The sequence below is a fragment of the Erpetoichthys calabaricus genome, chromosome 15 (genome assembly GCF_900747795.2).
Source record: "Erpetoichthys calabaricus chromosome 15, fErpCal1.3, whole genome shotgun sequence".
Lineage (NCBI taxonomy): Eukaryota > Metazoa > Chordata > Cladistia > Polypteriformes > Polypteridae > Erpetoichthys > Erpetoichthys calabaricus.
In genome coordinates, this window is record NC_041408.2 from 3,065,677 (window position 1) to 3,072,560 (window position 6,884).

The 6,884-nt window shown below is 45.0% G+C and overlaps 1 long non-coding RNA gene across 1 annotated transcript; it reads left to right on the plus strand.

Annotated features, from left to right (window-relative positions):
• Window positions 1–287: 287 nt before the first annotated feature.
• LOC127525973 (uncharacterized) lies at window positions 288–1,222 on the plus strand. The gene is made up of 3 exons (XR_007933583.1): window positions 288–372; window positions 513–708; window positions 1,189–1,222. It is a non-coding gene; the product is annotated as an uncharacterized LOC127525973 (long non-coding RNA).
• Window positions 1,223–6,884: the final 5,662 nt, after the last annotated feature.

A 6,884-nucleotide genomic window follows, 5' to 3' on the forward strand; every position in this document is an offset into this window, starting at 1 on the left:
GAAATGTTTTTAAAATAATAACAACTGATTCATTTCAACAAACCATCTGCCAGCACGTTTTTACATAGGTGAATGATAGATGTCGTGTTACACTGATAAGAGTAGAGTGGTGGGCCTCCTGCCTTAGGACTCCAGCCTGGCCTCTCTCTGCTTGAGTCCATTTTGTAGGTTCTGCTCAAGTCCAAAATGGCTTCCCAGGGTACTTGGATCAACTCTACACAACAGGATAGATAGATAGATAGATAGATAGATAGATAGATAGATAGATAGATAGATAGATAGATAGATAGATAGATAGATAGATAGATAGATAGATAGATAGATAGACGGTGTAGTTGGCAGGATTAGATAGATAGACAGATAGAGAGCATAGTTGGCAGGATTAGATAGACAGATAGATAGTGTAGTTGGCAGGATTAGATAGATAGATAGATAGATAGATAGATAGATAGATAGATAGATAGATAGATAGATAGATAGATAGATAGATAGATAGATAGATAGATAGATAGATAGATAGATAGATTGTGTAGTTGGCAGGATTAGACAGATAGATAGATAGATAGATAGATAGATAGATAGATAGATAGATAGATAGATAGATAGATAGATAGATAGATAGATAGATAGATAGATAGATAGATAGATAGATAGATAGATAGATAGTGTAGTTGGCAGGATTAGATAGATAGACAGATAGAGAGCATAGTTGGCAGGATTAGATAGATAGATAGATAGTGTAGTTGGCAGGATTAGATAGATAGATAGATAGATAGATAGATAGATAGATAGACAGACAGACAGACAGACAGACAGACAGACAGACAGACAGACAGATAGATAGATAGATAGATAGATAGATAGATAGATAGATAGATAGATAGATAGATAGATAGATAGATAGATAGATAGATAGATAGATAGATAGATAGATGGTGTAGTTGGCAGGATTACACAGATAGATAGATAGATAGATAGATAGATAGATAGATAGATAGATAGATAGATAGATAGATAGATAGATAGACGGTGTAGTTGGCAGGATTAGATAGATAGACAGATAGAGAGCATAGTTGGCAGGATTAGATAGACAGATAGATAGTGTAGTTGGCAGGATTAGATAGATAGATAGATAGATAGATAGATAGATAGATAGATAGATAGATAGATAGATAGATAGATAGATAGATAGATAGATAGATAGCGTAGTTGGCAGGATTAGCTAGCTAGATCTTTACATGTAGATCATCCTATTCATGCCAAGCTTGTGTTTGATACTCCACCCTTTCCTTACCTCTATACATAACACAATAAAGCGTCCCTTCATCCGGTGTGCCTACCCTTGCCAAAGGGTGTGATGTCGTCCTGCACCCACAATGCAGTTTAACTTATTTTTGTGTATAGCACTCTTCACTGACTGCAGGCGTAGAGTGTTGTGAACAATTCTAAGTTTTGCGTCTTTTCTGGCTCCTGATTTTGGTTTGTCACCCAGTAGGACCCAGTGTGGTGACTGTGAAAAGTGCCACCTAAAGATAATCATGAGAGTTGTGATGTGATACATGGTGATTAGCACGTGGAAGGAGGAATTTCATTGTACTCTGTGCCTCTGAGAAGAAGGACCCTATAAACCTATGACACCCTAGACCCCCCCTACTGTCCGTGTTATGTTTTTAGTCCTCCATTATTAGCACTGAATTAAATGTTCACACTGCAGCCTCCACGATGTTAACGTTCTGTATGCATATCGTGTACACATGTTGTAGTGGAGAGTCCATTTAATGTGAAATAAATGCAGCCACAATGTGTTTTTCATTGTCAGCATCAAATGCAGACCCACTGTGTATTAAAGCTTCAAAGCCCTGTTGACCACAGTCACCGATTGTGAAACATAACCTGCTCATTTTTGAGAAGTTCGCTTCCAGTGCACAGAGGGTGCCTAATGAGAATGAACTAATAAAAATTGTGAAACAGAAGTGGACCAATAAACACTTAGGTGATTATTGGGATTTGCTACAGAAATCTGCTCCAAGTAAACTGCCCATGGCAGCGAAAGGCCTGTTTAGCTTTAATTATTTTCAGGTGCAAGCTCTGCAGATTATTTAGGGACCTTTAAACTGAATATACAGAGAACGCCTTCAGACCCCTTCGCTTTCTGCATACTTGATTGTGTTGTAGATTTCATCTTAAACAGAAAAAATTGCCATTTTTGCCAGCGATCTACACCACGCTTATAAGGTCCCCCAATTTATATTGCATGCCTGGACTGGAGACCTCCATGATCTGATTGTGGAGCGGCATAGATTAGGACAAGGGAATAAAACCATTTTCTAAAGCTCCGAGTTTTCCAAGGAGCACAGTGGCCTCCGTAATTGTGAAACGGAAGAATTTTGGAACCAGCAGGACTCTTCCTAGAGTTGACCTTCTAGCCAAACTGGGTATCCAGGCAAGAAGGGCTTTGGTCAGGAAGGTGACCAAGAAACCAAAGGCCAGTGTAGCCATGCTCCAGACGTCCTCTGCTTAAATGAGAGAACCTGTCAGAAGGAAGGCCATCGCAGCATCACTCTTTCAATCAAAGATTTACGTCAGAGTGGCTGGATGGATGAAACTCATGAGCAAAAGCCATCTGATGGACTCAGAGAGGTCCTTGAAGAAAGCCTGCTTTGGAATGCATGCCACCTCACATTGGGACAATGGCCACCTTCCTGCATGACAATAATACTGAAGCATACAAGACAAGACAACGCCAGAGTGGCTTTGGAACAACTTCCGGACTGTTCTTGAGTTGCCCAGCCAAAGCCCAGACCTAAACCCATTAGATCTATCAAACCCCAGCTAGATAAGCAGGCAAACACAGAAACTTTATAGAAATAAAAAAAGTTTTACTGCCACAGAAGATGCCCTGTGATATTGTGAAATTCTGAAGAACACAATGGAAGACCTAAAACACAAGGCAATCCAAGCAAAGGTCATGCGAAGAGCACAATTTCCTGTGACTGTCCGGGTTGGCTCCCCCATCTCCTCTTGTGTCCAAGGGGAGCCTCTTCAACCCGAAACTGTCGACAGTCATAACCGAGATGAGCCGGGCAGATGAGCAAGGGGTAGACGCAGCAGGTGACGAGCGCTTTCACTAATATGAAAAAACCAAGCAGTGTTCAAATAAATAGTGCATCCATCCATCCATCCATCCATTTTCCAACCCGCTGAATCCAAACACAGTGTCACAGTGCAATTTAAAGTCTTCAATAAATAAAAAATCCATAAAAGTGTCCAGAGGTTAAAAATCCATAATGAATATATAGCCATTTAAAAACGAGCTTAAAATTTCTTAAAATCTCAGTGCCCGGTGCAACGTCTTCCCTGCTTCTCCCGCACGGGGCTCAGGCACAGCCAACCTCTTCTCCTGGGGTCCACGGCTCCCAGCAGGTCTCCCACTGCCTCGCACTGGACGGACTTATGTGGGAGTCCCTATGAGCATCGGGTCACTCCGACTCCTCCATAAAAACACTCAGCTGTTGTGGCCCTCTTCAGCCCCGAGTTCTGGCCCTACGCTCCCCTAAGGGCTCTCCTCCCAGCTGCCTGCCTCCACTCTCCTGCACCCACTTTTCTTCTCCTGGTCTTTAACCTCCATCTTTCTCTCTGTTCTCTCCTCTTCTGCCATGCAGGCTCCTCTTACTGTATCTTGACCTGTCTAACTGGGCGACGGTGTGACAAGCCACTACCTCCAAAGTCCAAATGAAGCACCCGACTGGCACTCACATTTGCATGTGGGGGAACACAATCAGCTGGGCACCCTAACCCAACCCGGAGCAGAACGCACTCACACACACCCACACCCGATTGGAGCCTTCACATAACCAGGACCTGATTATTTATTTAAAATCTGGCCAACGACACGGACCACTTATTATGTTTCCCTTCAGAGAATTTATCATCATCATCATCATCATCAGAGAAAGTTCCAAATCACAAATCCAGAGAATGGTCAAAAAAACAAAAAAACCCAAAATTCACCCAAGCACAGCTAAACACTCACCCAAACTCCTTAGCACATCCAAAATGAATTGCTGGGTACTATGGGAGACCCTCCGGATATAAAGGGCAGAGTGCAGGTCCTGGCAGAGATTTGGCAAGTGGCCCTCACCCCCCACAACACATGGAACATTGCCAAGGGAACAGAACACAACACATATAATTAACAACAATGGTCCAAAAGTGAACAAAGACTGCAAGAATATGAACCCCAGCTGGGGGAGGAACCCTGGCGGAAACAGACCACGCCCATTTTGCCCACTGTTGGCTCTGCCCCTCCCACTTTATGAGAAAGGGCGTCGCACTGGAAGACAACATTCATTTGAACCCAAACCTTCTATGAGGGCAGAGCTCCCACTAAGAACGTTTTGGCAAGGCTGCACCACGCCACCTTTGTTTTGTGCCCAGGGCTTTATTTTGTTATTTTCGAGTTGTTCATTAAACCCGGTAGCCTGTCTGGTGCCCCAGCCTTCGTTTTAGTGCCTTCGCTTGGTCTGTAAACTCCTCTAGGATGTGTGACAGGGCAGGACCAGCCTGAAGTAATCGAGTCCTTGGCTTGTCTCCTACAACCCTTAAACAGAAAAACAGATGCCAGGAGGACGTTGGAGGAAATGGTGATGGCTGTACAGATTTGTCCAGGTCTAAATCATTCTCCGCTCGAAATACGAGAATGGCTGTGCTGTCTGAGGGCCGCTTCCAGACGTTGAATCCATGTTAATATCTTCACTGTGTAAGGATAACTGCTTCTGCTGTCCCTCATCCTGCTCTCCACCATAGAAACACCAGCAGGTGAGCACTCCAAGTGAGAAGAAGCATCAGCATTGTCATCACTTGTATACTCGGACCTTTGACTGGACAGTAAAGGAAATAAACTCGAGGACATTTTGTGCCTTCATGTTAGTGATCCAAACTCTTGAAAAAAAAAAAAAAACCCGGCTCAGATTGGCATAACACAACATTCCAAAGCCCATTGTGACCTTACACTTCTGAGGGCACCACACCCAGACATACACCAGCGAGTCCAGTGATGGTGAGAAGAAGCAGAAGGGTCAACTAAGCAGACTGTCCAGAGTTGGAGAAGCAACTGTGCAAGATGGCAGATGTCTTTAATAACCTAAGGCATCCTGAACAGAAGGCAGCATTGCGCTGGTCATATTCTGTGCCACCTTCATCACTGCCACCCAGGAGTGAACAGATGCCAAACCAGCATGTGGTTCATTTTTGCCCATCAATTCACACTCAATAACCCACAAGGACAAACTGGAAGGATAGCTTCAGAAATCAAAAACTGAACTCTCACCTTCCTTATAAGTATTCAAACCCAGGGTCACCTTAATGCATTGGCACAATGGGCACTGGCCGGGGTGCCCAGGAGTGTAGGGGCCGATGATGTTACTGGTACTTATATGTATGTTTGTGTTTTGCTATCACAGCACACTTTCTTTGCCCCGAGGGCCTATGATGCTGGTAAGACGACTTGCCCTCCAAATTGTGCTCAAGTGCCTCCTGTTTGCTTCAGTTGATGTGTCTCTAGAAGTTGACTGGATTTCACCTTTGGTGAACTGAATTGATTGGACCTCGTTTAGAAGGGCACACGTGCCCCTGTGTACAGAAGGTCCCACAATTCGCACTGCATTTCAGGACAAAGCACAAGCCATGAAGCACAAGGAGCTCCATAATCAGCAAGCAATCACAATAAGCTTTCATGGATACCATGAAATGGAACCACCAGGAATCCTCCTAGCCAAACTGATATGGCAGACCACCGGGGCCCTCAATCATGGAAGGACCCGGGGAAGAGAGCTTATTCTGGACACTGTCTCCCCTGGAATGCTAGCGGACAGTCCCCATGGCTTGGAGCGGGGCTACAGGTTTGGAGCATGTATGCTCAACCCTGCTGGGGTCCATGGCCACCGCCAGGGGGTGCCTGGTCCTTTCCTGTGCCCTATTTAGCAGCACTTCTGCCACACCTGGAAGTGCTGCCAGAAGAGGGCCTTCGAGTGTCCAATAAAAGGAGACAGCCACCACTACTTGGGGAGCCAGAGTCAGGAGGAGGTGGACGAAGTTTGCCGGGAGTGGAGAGGAGGCTTAGGAAGAAGAAGAAGGAAAGGCTTTTGTGTTGGACTGTGCATTTGGTGCTGTGGGGAGCAAAGGAAAAAGCGCTTCCCCAAGTGAATAAACTTGTGCTGGTTTGGCAAACTGCCTGTCTGCGTCGGGTTAGGGTGGCTGTGCCCTCCCCTCAGGTTTCGACACTGAGTAACTGGGCAAGAAGGCCTTGGTCAAGGAGGTGACCAAGGACCCAATCGTCAGTCTGACAGACCGTCATACGTTCTCTGTGAAAGATGGGAGAACCTGTTTGGAAGACGACCGTCTCACTCCATCAATCAGGCATTCATGGTTGAGTGGCTTACTTTGGCATTTGACAGATTGAATTAAAGGACCCTAGGGGGGCATAAGGATAAAGATTCTCTGGTCTGATGAGAGAAAAATTGGAACTCTATTGGCAGAACTCCAAGCGTGATGTCTGACAAAGAGCAGGAGCTGCTCATCAGGATACGGAGAGCATGAAGAAAAAGGGTCTCGGGTCTGATGAGACAAACATTTTACAGTTTGGGTAGAACTTGAACCACTGTGTCTTGTGAAGACCTGTCACTGCTCACTGAAGGCCTAATACCATCCCTACAATGAAGCCTGGTGGAGGCAGCACCATGATATGGGTGTCTACGATCAGGCGTTTATGGTAGAGTGGCCGAACAGAAGAAACTCTTGAGTTAAAGGAATATGATGGCACTTGATGGAGGTCCAATGAGGTCCAATGAGACAAAATATGAACTTGTGTGGGGCAACCCCAAGCA